Below are 21,670 nucleotides of genomic sequence, written 5' to 3'. Positions count from 1 at the left end.
CTAAGTGGAGCTATCTCGGCGAGAACACACAGAACGCAACGCTTTCAAAGTGCTGCAACCTGCAACGGGTAGGCTACAGACATACTTTCACACGAGAGAGCAACACACAGTGTTTACAAAACATGAAATGAAAACAAGGTCAAATGTAACCTGTCCAATAGTCAAAAAAATCTTTGCCAGGATGGTAGAATCTTAGAATTTGTTTCTGGCACACCTACCTCAGCATTCAGTATATCACACAGGCCTGTCTCTTTGTGCCTGCAGGTCTGATGTGGATTTCCTCAGTCAACGGTTCCCACTCAGTGTATCTCTATTTTGTGCGTCACTGTATTTATTTTGGAATGACCTATTTTTTTTATGTTCTAAAAATCAACACTGGGGTCGTTTACCGACTATGAATCATTGACTGAGAGCATGACTGAGTTTCAACAGATCTGTATTTTTTTTGCACCAGGGACAGGGCACCGACGCCCACCTTTAAAGTTCTGTCTCCATTATCTATCAGATGTGGGCAGAATAGCCAAACACCATACTGAAGTAAAACTACATAGCAATGCGATGCAAGAGTGCGGTCTAGCCCATAGGTTCTTGGGAGTCCTTGAAAAAGTTTGAGAACCGCTGGTCTAGCCAACACCAAACTCGGGAGTCCTGAATCGCTGCCCCTCCACACTCTCCTATCTAACATCAGGGTCTTGAGCTCTACAGCTAAGTTGTTGTGCTGCAGTGCATCTACGTAGGAGGTGAGCTTCTTGCCTTTCCTGGCATTACCCTGGGTTGGTTCCCATATAGTGTCAGTTTGCTCGCCTATAGTTCCGGGTGCCTGACGCAGTGCCCTGCCACTGGCTGCCAGCCTCATCCTCCTCTCTCCGACTTTGTCCCCGGGTCAAAACTACATGGAAGTTACAAGTAGTAAAAGTAGACATTCAAAGAATTACTTGAGTAGGAGTAATTAAGTATCTAGCGAAACACTCAAGTACTTCAACATAATTAAAATGTCTGTTAGGAATGTTATTTTAGATCTTTGGTTCTCAAAGTGGGGTCCGGGGACCCCCAGGGGTCCTCGAGGGAGTTTGTGCCACGCTGCGAGCTTGTACATCAGCTATTTTTGAACATTTTTGAAAGATCTTGAAATTTTGAATAATTTAGCATTTTTTCTCTTGTGGGGGTCCCTGGCACAAAACATATTCAGATTGGGGTCCGCAGCCAAATATATATATCAATTTGGGGGACCTTGGCACGAAAAAGTTTGAGAACTACTGATTTAGATCGCTTGTTTTTTAGACAGATGGTAGCTAGGTTTGATGTTTACTTGGTAATCTAGTTTCTTTGAAGCACTAAATTGTTTTTCTTTGCACTCTAGTTATGGGACTATTTACCCTGCTGTTTGTTGACTAGGGTTCATGCCATTCACTCTGATTTCGCACTTGTTTAACCTTGCATCACCTGCCGAGTGCCGGAGCGGGTATATTCGGTGTATTGTGACTGGCTAGATTTGATTTCTGAGTCATATGATGTGATGTAGAGCCAAAGCAAATACCAATCAGCCTTTTTGGCTGAAGTCTCTAAGAGAATGAAACAAACAGAATGTGCATTGAATAAGAAATATAAAAAAAATGTAACAAGCTGAATATAGCCAAATGGATAAAAGTAAGAAAATCTTTCTTCACAAATATAGGCTACTTAGCAAAAGTGGAAAAGTATGCAAATTGTAACGATTCTTAGTACAGTACAGTTAATTCAAAAAGTTACTTTAAATGTAACTCATGTCCACCTCCGATAATAGTGTAGCTTGAGAGAAAAAGATGAGAATTACCATGAAACACTTTATACAGAGTTACAGGTTATACTTTACCACTTCTCAAGCGATGCAGATACTGCCTGCTGCTGATGTCTTTTTTCCTTCCACTCCGATTTCACCAAAAGAGTGAAGTGAAGTGAAAAAAAAATGCCCCCAAAAAATAGCTTAGAGTTTAAAGACCTCAAATAGGAATCTTCCCTCTCTAATGTTTCTCTGGCTCCTCCCAGGGTCAGATGTACATTGGCCTGAACCTCTCTCAGGTTCTAACCTGAGGTTACATCGGGTGATGTTATCATATACAGTAAGTACGGTACTTCTTTTCCTCTCTTTAGAGCAGTGGTTCTCAAACGTTTTAATTTGAAGGTCGAGACCCCCAGTTTTATACGCACTAGTCCCCCAAATCTGGGCTAGGGACCGCCTGGAACCCCCCCACCCCACCCCATCCCCGCCCCTGAAACTATGCTTGGAACTCGACAGAACTCCATTGGAAGAAGAGACACTGGTTAGTTTGTGTGCATCTTGGGATGAGTTTGGTTCAGAACAAAGATGTGTTTGTGCACAGGGAGAACATTGATACCCAATTTGGTATCAACAGCCATCATTTTATGCCATTAGTTGTGTCTCAATTTTACCAATTCAGGGTTCACCACGTCGCCAAACTATAAACTACGGAGTGGCAACACTGCAAAAGTTGTGCAAAACAGTTATCTTCGAGGGATTTGTATTATTTTACTTTATTTATTTATTGATTGATTTATTTTCTTAACTAACCATTATATTATACTGCTCTGCGCCTTTGATGTTATAATTGCTTTCAACTGTCTTGGAGTGTTGTGTAATGGTTTCAGTGCCATTAAAATATAGAACACAGACTGTCATTGTCTCAAACCGATTTTGTTTTTGTAAAAAGAAGAAAAAAAACTCTCAAAGTCGATAGCAATGGAAGTGTTTTGTTCCAAAATTAAATAATAAATATGTATTTCATTGAAAATTGTATTTATTTCATTGTGGTATGTATTACTTAATGTTTGGACTAAAACACATCCATAGATAGTTTTGACCTGAATAGCATAATGAGAATGTTGGATATAGACAGAAAAGGCAATGCTGCAATGTTGCCTGCTGCATATTTCATGTATATTGTTTATTTTCATTTTGTGACTATTACTGTTACTTGGATTAGATAAAAGTATTTTGGTATGAAAATATGCATTTTTGATGTTACCAAGTATACTGGAGTCATAACACCATGTCTGGCATTTGTTAGAAATTTAACCGTTTGAAAATTCAGGGAAGATTTCTGGGAGTTACGATGATTTTAATAGTGGAGAGAGACCGCCTGCTCCAATGGACATAAATGCAGATTAGAAGGCTCGGCTTCCACTCCCAATATGGCGGCCGCGGAGACGGGTCGCTCCAATGAACTGCAGCGGCCAATGAGGTATATTATCTATGTTTGTATTATCTATGTGGCCCAGGGGTATATATATATATATATATATATATATAAGAAATGTCATGGCTGCCATTCACTCTCTCTGACCTGGCCATTTCACTCCCTCCCTGCTGGAGGAGGCTTTTCTTTTGGGCCACAAGGCTCAGAAACTGTTGGTTCCCATGGCTACTTACTTAAGGGAGTAGTTCACCCAAAAAAATACTTATTTTCTATCAATTACACACCCCATGAAGCATCAAATTCATGGAGATTTTTTTGCTTTTGTCGCATTTCTAAGCCAATAATTTGATGACCAGCATCAAATTCAAAACACTCTGAACCATGTCTTGGCCCCCAGACCTATATTATAGGTCACACATAAATGTCCCTTTATTTTTTTGTTTTCTAGATTTTGTTTTGAATTTCTATTATATAGATATTTTTTTATCCATAAATTAGAAAACATAATGCTTAAGAAGTAGCCGATGTGACGCGTTGTGTGAGCTTTTAGTTCTGCTATTTTCACAATTTCACTTTTGGGCCTCGCTTCATCAATGTCTTGGTTCATCAATCAACACATCACCATTTAAACCTAACCTAGTTCTAACACCTCAAAGGTTACATTTGGCTGATATTCACTTTGATGAATTGATAATAAAACAGCAGAAGGAACTGAGGGCGGCCAAGATACTAGGCTACAAAGACAGACTGGAGGGTAGGCTACAGGCCAACAGCTCCAGAGATGTGTGTGTGTGTGTGTGTGTGTGTGTGTGTGTGAGTGCGTGCGTGTGTGTGCGTGCGTGCGAGATAGATAGAGACAGAAAGAAAGAGAGAGAGCGAGTGCATGTGCATGTGCATGTGCGTGTGCGTGTGCGTGTGCGCACGAGCATGCATGCGTGTGTGTGTGTGTGTGTGTGTGTGTGTGTGTGTGTGTGTGTGTGTGTGTGTGTGTGTGTGTGTGTGTGTGTGTGTGAGAGTAATCTACGATACATGATCAAATTGCCAGGGGGGGTGGCGGGAGTAGGAGGGGTGGGGGGCGTCATATACGAAGATTTACCAGGCACAATGTTAGAGGAATTACGGTAATGGGGGTCGCGGAAGGGATTGCATGTGTTCTGAGATGGAGTCGGCCCTGTGGCCTGCAGAGACAGAGATATTTATTTGAGACTTGGAGTTGACCTGATATTGAGCGAGTTTAATAAAAGACCACTATTGGAGTAAATAAGCCTCCGCAGTCTTTTACAGGGGGAGGTAGGTCGCGTCACGGAGCTCAGTGAAATCGATACCAGCACGGACGATATTTAAGTGTCAAAGAAAAAAACGTAACCTCTTAATATTTAAGGGTTTTACCCAGATGCCGGTGAAACATTAAAGCAATTGATTTAATATAAATGCCTCCTCTATTCAAACAACAGCTCCCTTTTAAAAGTTTGCCTGTGCTTGTATCACAGCATCATAAATGATCTATTAATCCTCCACTCACAAGCGGTGGTGTAAAGTAACTAAGTACATTTATTCAAGGTACAATTTCAAGTACAATTTTTAGGTATTTTTACTTTGCTGGAGTATTTCCAATTGTCAGTACTTTTACTTCTACTCCACTATCTGCCACGAGGTAAATATTGATTGATTGAATATTTTATTAGGCAAAAGAATGTAAAACAACACATTTACATTTAAAAATACTTTGTCTAACAGGTCCGTTCATAAAAGTCCTTGCGGACTTGTTTCCAATGAGGGCCTTGGTATTCAATTCATAGACATATATAGTGGCACCACAGTTCGAATATCATTACACAAAGTAATATTATACTTTTACTCTACAACAATTATTTGAACACTTTAGTTACTAGTTACTTTGTAGATTGATTGATTATTTACAAAACATACATTAACCACTTCAGCCCTATATACATTTCGGCCAATTGAAAATAGCCGATCTACAAGCTCACAATGCGTTGCGATGCGACGCATTGTGAGCTTGTAGATCGGCTATTTTCAAGTTAAGTTAAGATAAGTTTTTTATACATTTTATTTGAAAACTTGAAGTACTTTCTACTTTTGGTACTTTAAGTACATTTTGATAACAATACTTTTGTACTTTTACTCAAATACCTTTTTGAATTCCGGATTTTTACTTGTAACAGAGTATTTCTACATTGCAGTATTGATACTTTTACTTAAGTAAAAAAAAATAGCACTTTTTCCACCACTACTCACAAGCACCCCGTGCCCCATCCACACCTCGAGAAGTACAGGGCAGAGTTCTTATGGGTGGTGGGACAGCAACCTCCTCCAGCTCAATATTCGGGAAGACCAAGGAGCTGGTGGTGGATTAGCCCCCCCCCCCCCTCCCAACCATCTCCACCATCCAGGGGGAGGAGATGGTGGATACCAACACGTTCCTGAGATGCCAACAAACTGAACAAGCTTCTAAATCAGTAGTTCTCACACTTTTAAGATTTTTCAAAAATGTTCAAAAAAGCAGCTGTACAAGCTTGCACGAAGTGACGAGCTGTGAGCCTATATATTTGCTATTTTTGAATGGCCAACGCAAAAAAATCTTAAATGACATAGATTCTTACCTGGTTTTAATGGGTAAAACTAATCTGGGAGGTGGGGACGATGAGGACAAAGCTAAATGCTATCCTGGAGAACCAAGATTCACTTTACATGAATTGGAGCGGTGAATCAGTGTACCATTTTCGAGAGCCTAAGAAAATCTGTACCGGGAGCAGCAGAGGATGAAGCCTACAGTACAGTACAGCCTGCAGCCGGTCCCTTTGCAGGCTGGTGCTAACACATTATAATCGCCTGTATTAACTACTAAGCACGTAGCTTGAAATGTCCATTTCTTCCAACCATAAGAACCGGATTTGTTAAAATCCTAAAGGATCACAACCCTATTATACAATTGGCTGCCCCCAGGCCACGATCTGGCCCAGAAGCAACCTCAAGTGTGTCCCAGTAATTCTAATATTTTAATTGTAATATTATTTTATATAAATCATAGTTAATAGCAATGTTATTAGGCAACCTAAAATAGTTACAGCATTGCAAGTGTGGTCTAAAACAGTGGTTCTCAAACCTTTTCGTGCCAAGGACCCCCAAATAGACACGTATTAGACTGCGGACCCTGATTTGAAAAGATAAGCCAGGGACCCCCATAATAGAAGATTTTTACGGCTCTCTAGCAGTGATTTCAACCATTTTAATTTCAAGGACGCCCAGTTTGACATGCATTAGGGCTACAGACCCCCATTTAATGGCATTTATGTCTATGGGACCCCAATTCATATCGTAAAATCAATGTTAATTTAACTCTGAGAGTGTACAAATGGAACCAAATGGACCCGTTACACTCTCAGAGTTACAGACCCATAAGGGTCCATTTGGTTCCTGTCCATCATTTAGCTGGGGACCCCCTGGAACCCCCTCAAGTACCCCTGGGGGTCCCCGGACCCCACTTTGAGAACCAATGGTCTAAAACTCCTAAGCAGGAAGATTTGTTTTCCTCTTTTCACGAAGCATGAGAAACATATGCCACTTATCAGGATATCACTCACAAATCAATGTTTTCTCACGCAGGTCTGTCCACACTTGGCAGCTTTTCAAGACACCTGACTATTGACATTCACAAGTAAGTGCTCTACCGAAAATGTCAACGTTGAGCATGAAAACCGTCAGTTTAGCCCAGCCTGAAACTGGCAAATGTATTTATTTATTTTCCTGCCATGTCCATTCCAAGCGCCAACAAGCGATATGTTTAATTTGCGTGTGTTGTGGTAGTTAAAGAATAAAATATTCAGAGGCTCAAAATTGAGAAACACCACATTTTCCAAAGGATCATAGGAGAGGGTCACAAAAGTGCAGTTTGGATAATCATACACATGTGAATCAAGCTTTTCATCCGTGGTGTAAAAAGTACTCCATTTATCAATACCGCATCAATACCGCAATGTAGAAATACTTTGTTACAAGTCCTGTATTTAACATTTACTTAAAACTAAAAGTAAAACTTAAGAGTAAAAGTACAAAAGTATAGGCATAAAAATGTACTTCAAGTACTTAAAGTAAAAGTACTCATTAAGTAGACGGTCCCATTTCACAAGTTTTCAAAATGTATACAAATCTTTTGAAAATAGCAGATCTACAAGCTCACAACGCACCGCTTTGCGACGCATTGTGAGCTTGTAGATGGGCTATTTTCAAACAGCCAGTTAATGCATGGATAATAATCCATCTCTTCAAATTGTAATGGAGTAGAAGTACAATATTTGCCTCTGAGATGTAGTGGAGAAGTAAAGGTATTTAAGTACAGTACTGTACTTGAATAAATGTACTTAGTTACTTTACACCTCTGCTTTTCATACATGAGAACTCAGAAAAGGTGAAGAGACTGACAGCACTCTTCACCAATGCCTTCAGATTGCATTGTTATCTTACAAGCCAAAAGTCGCACAAATAAAGAAAAACAAACCATCTACTGTACATGAAGTGGTTTTCAATTCTGTCCCAATTCAATTTGTAAGTCACTTCGCCCACTCAGAAAGTCATGACTCAGTGCATTTTTTAAATCTGCTTTATTTTACTATTTTAGAAATACAACCAATTTTTTCTTTTACTTTTAAACCTGCACTTAACTTCATTATTTGTGGGATGTGCAAACAAGAGTAGTACTGTACATTATGCTTAATCACACATTAAGCATACTAAAATGAACACATTTGTTATGTTCCATCATTAGTGTTTTCACATAATGGATTTTTTATAAGATTGAATAACTCAATTCTTGTAATTGTTTTGGTTCTGTACAAAGAGCTCTTTTTTATTGTTTCAGCATTTTTATGATTTCCCTGGGTCAGACATGTCACCACAAATATTTTGTCATTTCAAAAGTGAAATTATTATATTAATTGCTTTTAAAAAATATATTTGTCATTACCTAAAGCTAAAAACAGTAAATAGGCTGCTTTAAATGTCTGGCCCGTAAAATGCATGAATAGCCCATTTCTAGACCTTTAATTCAGGGGTTTTCAACAAGGGGTCCGGGATCTCTAGGGGGTCCTCAGAGTTCCTACACGGGGGCCGACAAATCTTTGTGTGATAGGAACTTTTTTTTTACATTAACCACTTGAACCCTAGCATCCCTTTTCTGAGGGGAACATTAGCCAAAAATAGCAGATCTATAAGCACACAACGCCTCGCGCTGAGAGGCGCTGTGAGCTTGCAGATCGGCTATTTTCAGCTAAATTAACATGAATCCAACATACACTGATGATAGTGCTGTCAAACAAGTCTATGAAGCTATCTATGAAATCTATGAAAAAGTTTAATCTGCAACACAATTGTACACGATGTAGTGAGGGTCCCTGCTTCATCTCTCTCTCAGCTAGGGGGTCTTTGACCTGAAAAACGTTGAAGACCCCTGCTTTAATTGTTTGCGACACTACTAAAGAAATGTGACAAGTTTTATCATTTATGATTTATCGGACAGACACATTTATCCATAATACATGCCGAGCTACAGCCTTTGTTCAGCAACACCGCCACCTCCCTGCTGTTCAATATCCAAAACATTTTGGGAACATGTTTCAACACAGCTTAATTAACCCTTTAAGACCGGGAAGGGAACGCATCTGTGTCATTTTAAGATTTCTTTGGCTATTCAAAAATAGCAGATATACAAGCTCATAGCGCGGCGCGCTATGAGCTTGTAGATCTAGTATTTTTATAAAAATAGTGAAAATTTGTGCATATCTTTTATATACATTTTTAACTCAAATCTTTGCTTCTGGGGGTCCCTGGAACAAAATAGTTTTAGATGGGAGGGGGTCCGCGGACAAATACATATTATTTTGGGGGTCCTTGACATGAAAAAAGTTTGAAAACCATTGATAATATAGCAACATAAGTAAACAATTAAAATAAATCTGTTAGGATTTATAAGACATTTGTAAAATCACCAGAAGCAAAGATTTGAGTTAAAAACTTTCGCTTTAAAAAAGTATATACAGTATATACGCGCTATGAGCTTGTATATCTGCTATTTTTTTAACAGCCCAAAGAAATCTTAAAATGACACAGATACGTTCCCGGTCTTAACAAGGGTTAACAACAACTGGTCTGGTGAGGCTTGAGGAAATTGATGAAATGGCATTGATTTAATTGCACTTATTAGGACTGTTTGGAACTGATGGCGCCCCCTATTAGGTGATTACAATAATAATTTTACACACATGGTTCATTAGCTTTATGAAACATATCCTGTGACTTTTGTAACTATTTATGCATAGTCTGATTCGTAGTGCTCTCTAGAAACCTTCTGGGTAGGTTTCAGGTACTAATACGTAGTAGACATATCATGCAAGTTTTGTGACGACTGAACCAACGGTGGTTGACTTTAGTCTATTCATGTGCTGAGCCACGCCCTTTTGAAGTTCACTGGTCAGTATATTCAAAACCAATAATTATCCACAGAATGTGGTAGTATAGTCATGGTTTAGGAGATGTGTAAAAAAATCGTTTTTCTTCTAAACATAATTTATTAATAATAATAATTTAGTCATATGACTTGCGGCAGGTTTGTAGAGTGCTTTGTGGTTAAAGGTAGGGTAAGTGATTTTATTTGGTTAAAATAAGTGTTAAATAGCTCTATATTCTGAAAATGGGTACTTTCTCCTGATTGGCTGAGATTTTGACACCTACCGGAAAATGTATTTTCTGTTTATTAAAGAGCTGGAGAGACGGGGAGACTCCTGTTACTGAAAAAACACTCTATAGCAATGATTACTATCAGAATATAGTGCTTTCACCTTTTAAATACTTTTTGTTTTGACCCAAAAATATCACTTACCCTACCTTTAAATATTTTACCTTTAATTATAACGCCCCCATCAGGTCGATTGAGGTTCTAATTGTTGTGGAAAGTAATGCTCACAACTTAAACCGCCAATAACACTAATAACACACTAGCAACAACAGGGTGTGTTGTGCACAGCGCTCAACAGAATCAGCTGTGTCACATTTTGCGTCACGGGTACAGGAGGGAGATCTGTGATAGAACCACGTGAGTGACTGTGTTTTCCTGTGGTTGGTGTCCATATGTGCAGAGGAGCAGAGGGCAAGAGCATTGGAGAGAAAAGGAACACTAGGGGCAGTCTCTCAGGTGAGACGTGCCCAGTCCCAGCATAATTATAATGCTTAATTAATCCACTCCGGATTCTCTCTCTCTCTCTCTCTCTCTCGCTCTCTCTCCCTGTCTCTCTCCCTCCCCTCCCAGTGGTGGAAGAAGTAAAAGTACCAATACCACATTGTAGAAATCTGGTATATATATAAAAGTACTAGTTTTGCAGAATGTCCCATTGCACAAGTTTCAAGCAAAAAAATGCTTTGAAAATAGCAGATCTACAAGCTTAGGCTATTTTCAAATAGCCGAACTACAAGCTCACAGCGCGTCGCAAAGCGACACGTTGTGAGCTTGTAGATCGGCTATTTTCAAATAGCCTAAGTATGCATCGGGCTAAAGTGGTTAAAGGAGCTACACCATGAATTTAAAAAATAATAATAATATTTGATATCATATTGTTTATGTCCCTCAAACGTTTTTCAAAAGGTTTGAGCCTAAATCAAGCCTCAGATATACTCATTCCAACTAACTTCTCTCTGGCTTATAAAGCACTTTCACCTGCAATACCACATTGTCCTGTTTGGCACGGGGCGCTACTGAGCCAGTTTGTATGCATGTCATGTCCTGGTTCTGTGTTGAAAAAGTAAAAAAAAAAAATAAGAAAAAATTTCAAAAAAATTAAAAATGAAAAAAAAAAAATCTTTTTTTTTTTTTGATTTTTTTTTTTGGGTTAGAACTGAAAAACGGGAGGAATTGTTCCCAGACGTGACGTAGGGTGGGGGAACAAATCTGACAGACTGTTTTCAGACCAATTTACATGAAAACCACAGATAGCCTATGAAAGCCTGCATGCTCGAAGTCGGGTATTTGTTGGAACAGAAGAGAGGTGGGGGAGACCAAAAACACACAAAAATGAAGAAAAAGTTAAAATTCATGGTGTAGACCCTTTAATGCATGTTTTGTAATAATAATCAAAATCTACAAAGTAACTAGTAACCAAAGTTGTCAAATAATTGAAGTGGAGTAAAAAGTACAATATTTGCCTCTGAGATATAGAAGTAGAAGTAGAAGTAAAAGTACTGAAAATGGGAAACACTCCAGTAAAGTAAAAGAAATACCTCAACATTGTACAGTACTTAAGTACAGTACTTGAGTAAATGTACTTATAGTCACTTTTACACCACTGCTTATACTGCTCTTGTTGCTCCAGGTGTTTGTGGTCCTTTTCCATCGTGTTCCCCCCTCTCTCCGTCTCATCCGGCATCTGCCTACTCTACTGCATGTACTGTATAACGCTCTGGGTGTTTTTGCTGTTGTTTATGATTATACGTGCCCTTTCACACCTCTCCCCAGGACTTCCACCCGCACCAAACCCCCCACCCGCCCACCCTCCTCCTTTCTTTCCCGTCTCTTCGTTTATTTCTCCCTCTCTCTCTCTGTGCCTGCCTGGTACTTCCCTCCAACCCTCCAATCTTGGCAGACAGGCAAACAAACAGCTGCCTTTGGTCCCATGTTGTTTCTTTGCAGTGCCTCTTCTCTTAGTAGCTCCCAGACCTGACACACTGCAGGCACACACGCGCACACGCACACGCACACGCACACGCACACACACACACACACGGAAGCGCGCAAGCACGCACGCACGCACACACACACACACATACATACATATGTGCACACACACACGCACACACAAACACATGCTGTACATGCACACACACACACACACACACACACGCACGCACGCACACACACACGCACCCATGCACGCACACACACACACAGCGCGAGTGAGAGAGAGTAGCACACAAACACATGCTCACACTAGTCCGACACCACATAATCCAAAGGGAGTCTTGCTGACACAAATAACAGCTCCCCTCACACATAGCGGGGTCCTCTGTGGAATGAATCAGTTAAATCTCAGGTGGACGTCACTGCGTGTAGGAACAGACAGCATAATCCCCACACGTACACTCATAACACACAATGCCCCATAAGCACACACATACACATACATACATACACACACTGATACACATGACTTCTGGTGTGTATACATGTGTCTCTTCTAATGCCAACACCTGCACAGCGTGCGCTGATGAGCTCAGGCGACATTGAGTGACCTCTGCAGCAGTCACGGAGAACGTGAGCAGGTCATCGTCAAGTGAAGAATGCACGTTTTCTCTGTCGGGCAGAAACCTTCCATCTCCATATTTTATCTTTCTATGTTTTTCCGTAAATGAAGGCTCTATTTTATACTTCATCGTAAGACAGTGTGGTGCGAAAGTTCACAAGCTCACAACGTGTGGAGTCGTGAGCGTGTAGATCTGCTATCTTCGTTTTTTTTCCGCCTATAACGACATGCCCAAAACAGGGACACCAGGTTGAAAGTAGTCAGTCTGTCTGTGAGTTTCATAAATATTTAACCAAAGAAAAGTATTAACAATAGCTTGTGATTAAATAATAACTACATTGGATACATTGGAACACAGGTTATTTTTTTTCAGGAAAGTAACAGTTTTGAATATACAAGGATTCCAGCAGACAGGGATAATGATAAAGATAGTTCATGTATTTGCATAGTGCTTTTCCAAGATAACCATTAGAGATAAACTACAACAAAAGATCAGTGAATGGAGGTGTGCGGGTGTGGAGGTATGGGAGTCCAGTGGAGGGAGATAAAGTGTCTATACATGGCACTAAGCTTGAGTTAATGAGGAAAGTGGTGTCACTATCGACACTGGGGACAGCGTCAGGTGTGAGCAGCGGGAGTGACGACGGAATTCTGCCATTAGCACCCAAAGCTCCCCCGCTCCACCGCTCTGACCGAACCAATTAAAGAGGGCCTTCTCCACCACTCAGGGGCCCTCACACCCTCTGTCAGGCCATCAGAAAAAAGGGGACAAAACATAAGGATTGATTGGCCAAGCTATTAGGTCAATTGATCCCTGTTTCCTTTCATCTGCCTGCTCTTCTTTTTTTCCAGAAGGACAAGTTGAACAGAGCGAGCTCTTCCAATTAACAAGAAGCAGAGCTTAACTAAGTTGGTGTAATGGTCCTTCCACTCCATCCATTCTCCTGATATGTGCTTGCGTGCGTGCGTGCGTGCGTGCGTGCGTGCGTGTGTGGAGGGGGGGGGCTTTATTTTTCCTCATCAAATCAATCGTACTCTTCAGTGAGTGTGCAGGGTTCAGTTTTGAGATAGAGGAAGATGTTTCACTGGGGCCTGGTGAATCAATTTGTGTGTCAATAAAGCAACCACAGAAAACAAATGGCTCAGTGGTTAGCACCGTTGCCTCACAGCAAGAAGGCCCTGGGTTCCACACTGACTTTGGCCTTTCTGTGTGGAGTGGAGTGTGCATGGTGTTCCCGTGGGTTTCCTCCAGGTGCTCAGGTTTCTTCAAACACCAGAAAGACATGCATGGGGGGCCCATTAGGGACGTTCTTGTGCCGGGGCCTTTGACCACGGCAATAGCCTCGGAGCTGCATGGTCCCCGGGCACTGGAGAATGGCTGAGCACTGCTCCGGGGGGGTGCCCAGGGGGGTGCCCACCCTGGCTAGTATGGGTTAAATGCACTGGAGACGTTCTGGGTATGTGCGAAAATGCACGCCTGGTGGCGCTAAAGCAGACGTGTGAACTTTAACGGTAATCGGACACTGGTGGCGCTATAACAGGCCAATATGAAAAGGGTGGCATTTCTTCCTCGGCCTAAGGGGAATGTGCGTGCAAATTTTCACGGCAATCGCACGCTGCGTATATGATTTGAGGCATTTTGTTCAAAACGGACCACTGCTGCAAACTCGTAGCCAATCAGGATGGAATATGAAAGATCGGATCGATCCGTCTTGATCACATGACTACAGAGATATACTGTATACCGATTTGTGTGATGTTTGGACAAAATCTGTAGGCGTAATATAATAAAATGTGTTTTGCAAAAATCTGCCTCCTGGTGGCGCTATAACAGGCCGATGTGAAAGATTTGGGGCAGAGGTTCTGCTCTGGCATCCAGGGAGTGTGTGTGCACAGTTTCACATCGATCGGGTGCCGGAGATTAGCTGTTCACAGACGGACGGACTGACGGACGGACGGACGGAGGGACACCCACACTCACGGACGGACGGACGGACGGACATGCGGGAAAACATAATCTACGCTTCGGCCTGGCGGAGACAATAATAATAATAATACATTGTGTGTGTTACTGTTACTGTACATGGATCAGGGTGTGTGCATAACAGCTTACCCACAGAGCAGCTGCTATAACAAATGCCACTTTCGGTTAAGGCAACCAGCAGGGCTAAGGTAAGAATTATATTGATTTGTGAAGCGAAGCACAATGAAAGCACTTATTCTGAAGTGCCTTCTTTGTACATCAAAATTATATCTACATGCACCTTTTTTTGAATGCACATTAAATACAGGTTAGGAAATGAAAAACGGCAACCACAGGGTTGGATGATGATTGAAACTCGCCTTTTTTAAATGAATAGGAAAAATCATGCCGGCTGAAAAGGGCAATCAGGGCTGTCACCAGCAGCACATAGTATTTGGTTGTTGGGACGGCAAAGACTAAACCCTCAAAACACCAATTTAAAGTCCCCACACTCCACCCTCTCAAATCTAAGCAAAGCCTTAATGAATTGTTGGTGAGGCTGATTGGTCCCATTGATTGAGCACGGTTGAGCTCTTTTTCTGCCCCCCCCCCCCACCGCTGTAAACCAAGTCGTCTCCCAGTCGATAGACACAACCCAAACACACCAGCCACTCAATCCAACACATTGCTACATGGACCCATCCACCTAATTTAACACCCACTCCATTTATGAAAAAGAGTCCGCATTGATTTTCTCTGCTCGTGCACTCTCGTTGCTGCCATGCAATTCACCGTCCTGGCGCCTACACGCGCTGAAGGCTGGCGGCCCTCGACGCATTCAAATTAGATTAGGTTTGTGCGGTGGGGTTACCATTGAGATTGCCTCCCCAAACCCCCTACTACTACACCTTTCAACCTGATCCTTGCTCCAGATGTGGCTCTGCTCTCCTAGTCCCAGACAAAAGGTCACCGTAACAGGCTGCTGCCTTCACGTTGGCTTCCTCAGAGCTCTCCACAGCACAAAGAACAGCACTGAGCTTCAGCTTCCAGAGGGGAAGCACACAGTTCCCTCATCTCCTTTGTACCTCTGCTCAACTGAAACAATATTCTGCTTGTTTGCTATTGTGCATCTCTACCCTCTGCTTTCCTGCTGCTCTGCACATCTCACCAGCGTTCTCTTGGGGGGGGGCTCACAACGCATCGTGTGGTTATTTTAATTAAATTGAAGAATATAGGGCTTAGAGGTTAAAGGAGTAGTTCACCCAAAAGATGACTTATTTTCTATCAATTACACACCCCATGTAGCCTTGAATTCATTGGAGATTGTTTTGTTTTTGTCGCATTCCTAAGCCAATAATTTGATGCCCGGCGACTCAAAGAGTCTCCAACTGAGTCTCCTATTGACCGATGACCCAGTCATCAAATTATTGCAACAAAAACTAAAACATATCCATGAATTCAAGGCTTCATGGGGTGTGTAATAGATAGAAAATAAGTTTTTTTTTGGGTGAACTACTCTTTTAATGAAATGTTTACCCCCCCGGGATCTCACCTGCTCACCTAGCCCCCCCCCCCCCCCCCCCAGCCACAAAACGGTTTCATTCCAATCACTGTACATCCATCCACCAAAATGTAGTCTAGTATAAAACACAAAAAGTGTAACGGCTGACACATTACAAAATAAGTCAGTTATGAAACATAATTGTTTAGGTTTGATTGCAACAATTTGTCCAGCTGACAACAGTTTTTTTGTTTCGTTTTTTTTTTTACATTTCCGCTTAGTGTTTTTCGCATAAATATTCACCAATCAACTCACTCCAGCACAATTAGTGGCATTAGAATCACAATGGCTTTCCTGTCGGGTGACATGAATTGGGAGGTAAACAGCCGCGCCTGTGGGGAGCTAGGAGGGAAAATTCTACCTTTCACGACTACACAATAAAGAGTTTCTAGGTCAGACAAGTAAAAAAAAAATAAAAAAAATCCTGGCCCCATGGAGGCACGGCTGACATTATTCAAAAAGGTATAAAAAATTACCTAGTGTCTATGAATATCATCGCTGGCAGGCAGAAACCTTGTATGTCCAAAATCGTTACTGTTCAGGATATAACCCACAGATAGACCCCTATCTTGGTATGTCATTTTAAGGCAAAAACTTCAATTTTCAAAACGAGCAAATAATGGCAAAAACTGCATGTCTACAAGCTCACAACACATCGCACTGAAACACGCTGTTGTGAGCTTGTAGAGCACCAATTTTCACTACTTTTTGGGGGAAATTGTCATAATGACCAAGTCTAAAATGTATTAGAAAACATAAAAAAGATGAAATATGGAGATACAAGGTTTGCGCCCGACAGCAACAATATCAGGGGCAGGTGCGTGGCAGCACCACACAACACACGATGAAAAATGCATGGCTCCACTTTGCCCAGCCCCATCCATCAGTAGACACCTCCACACTAATGTGTGTGTGTGTGTGTGTGTGTGTGTGTGTGTGTGTGTGTGTGTGTGTGTGTGTGTGTGTGTGTGTGTGTGTGTGTGTGTGTGTGTGTGTGTGTGTGTGGGGGGGTGCTTGCTGATCAGCAACTGACTACTGCTACGCTACGATAGACGTTTGAAGTCTTCACCCGCTGCAATCTTGAGCCCATTTTGATAATGACCGACCAAGCTTCATTCCAGTAACAATTTTAGTTCCAACCATCCTTTTTTCCATTCCTCGGCAGCAAATGTAACAGCAAAATGCAACAACGTGTCAGCAAATGCCACTCACCAAAAAGCATCTTGGTAAAGGTCACGTTGAAGGGCCAACTTTGAGTATTACATCAAAAGATGACATTTTGGCAAGGAAAACAGGTCAAAATTGACATTCACGAATGCCTCAACCTTGCAAAAGGGTGATTTTCTTTCCTTTTTTTGTTGGTACATCTTCGAAATTTCTGTAAAAATCAATATTACACAACATTTCTGTAGAAATCTATATTACACAGTAAAATCCTAATTTCACTCCTACGTGAGAGTTGAGCTGGAATGTGTACACCCTTCAGAGTTAAATTAACCCTCGGGATTTCACTGTGTACCCTGAACACAACCAAAATACATTTGGCTCAGTTCAGTGGCCTGTTGAAAGCTATAAAGAGGACCAGAAATTCTATTTATGCTGAAAGCCAATCAGCTTTCAATAATAATTACCAGGGTGCACCGATGGCTGAATGGTGCACCCAGTCGTGTACCCTCAACGTACCCAGTTTGATTCTAGACATAGAGACACACAGTATGCTGCATAGTGTCCCTGTCCCTCCTGTCTCTCTACACTGTTGAAATAAACCAAAAGATGCCCCAAAAACGTTATAGTAATTTATGAAAATAAACAACAAATACACTACAGAGCCAAGTAGGTGCCTGCTATGTCTACTATCTAACTATATAAATGGCGACCAACTTCCGCACCCTCGGTGTCCACACCCCACAGCTCTGTTATCGACTAAACAACGCACCGCCAGACCACATGTCGCCAACTGACTCGCCACGCCGGCCGCGCTGAATTTACGCCTCGCGTAGGGGACATCTCACTGCTCAGTACACCTTTTCCACCGCGCAACATAATTAATTCTACTCACCAAATGTCGGACAAAACGGAAGGGGAGGCAGCTTCGTACCGTTTACCGTGCGCACGACCTCATCACCACAACAGCACGCAGCCGCTGCGGGGTTTTTTTCCTTTTTTTCCAAACTTTTTTTTTGGTCACCATTTTCTCCAGGCACCATTTCTGGTGTAACGTGCGGCAGCATGCGCTGGGTTGCCACGTTTGTGCGGCAGCATGCGCTGGGTTGCCAGGTTTGCACAGCCAGCGCCAGAAACAAGCAACCACCTTCATGAAAAAAAAAAAAAATGTTCCAGGGGTGTCCCCGCGCGTCCCAACACTCCACAGGGGGTCAGTGGACCATCAGGGGGTCCGCGGACCCCCTGTGGACCCCCTGAAACATAACAAATATTATTTCTTCAAATTTTTTCCTTTTTCAAAAAAAATTCTCCACAGTTTTACTCCGGCGATTTGGGTCCCCCAATATACACACGGCCACGCTGGGCCCCGTGCGCGGCTGGGGTTGAGGGGGGCGTAGCCCCCCGAAACTCTAGTATATATATATATATATATATAGTTTTCACCAAATTGTTCCTCAGAATTTAAGGACAAACATTTACTGTATGTTGTGTCAAGATGGATAATCCATTCATTACAGGAATGGCAATACAGTATGTGCCATATTAAAATGACAACATATACAATACAATCTGGATTGTTCATTTGACTCTGAGGGTCTGACTCCAATGGCGGATCCATTTTTCCACCCTCAGAGTCAAACTACTGTAACAGCTGTGAAGTGAAATGCCATTGTATTGGTTCAGACCTCAAGTATAATTTCCATACTCTTTGAAATCCACTAAATGGACATCCCTACATTATTCTGGACAACCTTGTATGCAGCTGTATTCAGCTCTCCTGAGGGATGCTGGAAACCACCCTGGGTCATTTTCTGAAATTTATGTCACAGTTATATCTTATTTTGAATTAACAAATCAATTTAGTCAGCCCTCTCAGGGCGCTACAGGGGAGATGCATATTTTGCATGCCAAGTAGAAAACAAAAGGCCAAAGGAAACATATGAGTCGTTAATTCGGGCAAATACACGTAGGTTATTATTACTCACGTGTCTGTGTGTGTGTGTGTGTGTGTGTGTGTGTGTGTGTGTGTGTGTGTGTGTGTGTGTGTGTGTGTGTGTGTGTGTGTGTGTGTGTGCATATGTGCGTGCATGCATTATGTAAGTTTGCACTTACAATGTCTGTCTATGTGTGTGTGTGTGTGTGTGTGTGTGTGTGTGTGTGTGTGTGTGTGTGTGTGTGTGTGTGTGTGTGTGTGTGTGTGTGTGTGTGTGTGTGTACGCGGCTACGCGCACACGTACTGTATTCACACCAATTTACAGATAATATTAATGGATTTTTTGTTGGAATAACTCAATTCCAGGTCCGTGCGTGAAGAATGTCAAATACCATCTGTACAGTAATGTGTTTACTTTATATCTCGTGAATCTTTCACTGTCAATAACGTCAACAACAGATTGATCAACTGTAGACCCCCAAACACTGCATTGTACAATATAACCACCCACAAATGACACTGAAAAGACACTGAAATAAATCTCATTCTGGAAAGTGTTGCTTTAAAAATGTGGTAATTTGTAGTAAAATTGTAATATATGACCATTATTCAAGCATCGAATGCCAAGAATAATTTTTCTAATGGTGATGTTACACAGACAGGGGCACATAAATCCTTCTGTCTTCTCGGGGACAATGTTTGGCAGTAAACCAATTCCAAGCTTGGCTTCTTGAATGCCCAGATAACACAATCAGACAGTTGCAATATTGCTATTTTACCACCTGAAGAATTTGAATTTCATCCGGCCCCTTCAGAATAGTAGATCTGCCAATTTTTTTACCGAGGGATTGGCAGGACAAACACAATGCACCCAAGTGGAATAAGGGGCATTGGTAAAGGCTTAACAGCAATGAATAACAGCATTTAATGCATTCATTTTATGTCATTCTAAATTTTAAGCTATTTTACCACAATAGAACAGGCGAGGCTAGAGACACAAATGTGGACTTTCTCCCATTAGGACAACAATTTACTACGCTATTTTTCCACAATAGACCACGCATGGCTAGAGACAAAAATGTGGACTTTCTCCCATTAAGACAACAATGTACTAAGCTATTTTACCACAATAGAACACACAAGGCTAGAGACAAAAATGTGGACTTTCTCCCATTAAGACAACAATGTATTAGGCTACACTGCTGATCGCTCTTATTGAAGGTGTTACTGAATTCAGGAATTCTGGTGTAGGCCCATGATGATGGAGGTGAGTGATAAATGGTTTTAATCTTGCACAGATGAATAGTTTACTTTGGGAGGTCTACATTGCGCTGTGATGCGGATATTCCTGACTAAATGAGCCCCCTACTGATTAAAACGTTTCTGGAATTGCACAGAAAGTGTCAAACAGATGAGTGATGTTGGCTATGTCTTGTGATGCATCTTCTCATCTTTCACACGGGCTTGCTATTTTGGTTTAAAACTGGTACAGAGTCATGGACCCTCTCGCAGTGAGGGAATTCATCAAGGCAGGCTTTGCATGTCAGTTCTTCGCTCATTTATGTATATATATAGGCTACTGTTGGATACTTTCCAATGTCATATGCCCATATTTAGTCTGAATCCGATTTATCTCAGCCTACAGACTTGCAAAGGGATATATTTCTTATCTGACAAGGATAAGGCCATGCATACAAGATGTATTAATAAGACATGTAGTTGTTTCCAGTTTCTCTGGCATTACCAGTATAGGCTATAGCTTTTAACAATAACATTGCAATAATGTATTATTCTATAGGGGATATGGTGCAATTTATAGGCCATAAATATTCACACAAGTCCACGAGTTAGATTACCGATTTTTAGGACAGTCATCACGGATTTTAAACATGAAACGACTGCCGTTGTTGTCGCATCGTAGCCCTCTCCATATCTCTGTCAAAGCATAAAATATCAAGAGATAAATCGGCTTACACGCTTCCTCCGCCTTTTGTCGCCTGCATGGCAGGAGGCTCCACGCAGAGCCATGGGTGGTGCATATTATACGGTATCGTTGCCGCACCGGCACCGATGTCACATAACAACATGGATAACATGCAATAAAACTGTGCTTTCGTTCTTACCTTGATTCCTCCGATCTCCTTCCTCTGCTCAGTATATCTCATTCATTCTCGCTTCCCTCATCACTTGTCTCCTCCGTCTCCTTGGTTTATCACTGCTTTTCTCCTTTCTTGTCCCGTCTTCGTGCGGATGCATAAAGAATTAAAAATTAATAACATATAGCTATCTTATAGAGACAGACAACCCCACGAAGCACCGCGTGAGAAACGGGAAGAAAATACTATAATAGTCCCGACTAAAACATTTAAATAGAAGCAGCGACAAAATCCTCACAGGAATGAAGCGGATTCTCTCGGAAATGCGCCCATAATATGGGCATCAAAATGAATAAACAGTGACGACGCCACGCCGTGCCTTTGCGTAAAATATAATAAGCAGGTTTTTACTCAAACACGAGCTGGTGACGGGACATTAAAGTAGTGGAGAGAG

General features: G+C 41.6%; 1 protein-coding gene across 1 annotated transcript in view; it reads right to left on the bottom strand.

Annotated features, from left to right (window-relative positions):
* Nucleotides 1-21,338, bottom strand: part of adgrl1a (adhesion G protein-coupled receptor L1a) — a gene marked incomplete at its 3' end in the record, with an annotated part of 163,569 nt that extends 142,231 nt beyond the window's left edge. Inside the window, exon 1 of the mRNA XM_084072728.1 lies at nucleotides 21,244-21,338. The remainder of the gene's footprint in view (nucleotides 1-21,243) is intronic.
* Between the last annotated feature and the right edge of the window lie 332 nt (nucleotides 21,339-21,670).

The sequence above is a fragment of the Gymnoscopelus microlampas genome (genome assembly GCF_963454915.1).
Source record: "Gymnoscopelus microlampas genome assembly, chromosome: 11".
Classification (NCBI taxonomy): domain Eukaryota; kingdom Metazoa; phylum Chordata; class Actinopteri; order Myctophiformes; family Myctophidae; genus Gymnoscopelus; species Gymnoscopelus microlampas.
Note: the sequence above shows the minus strand (reverse complement) of the source record. Positions and strands in the feature narration are given on the sequence as shown.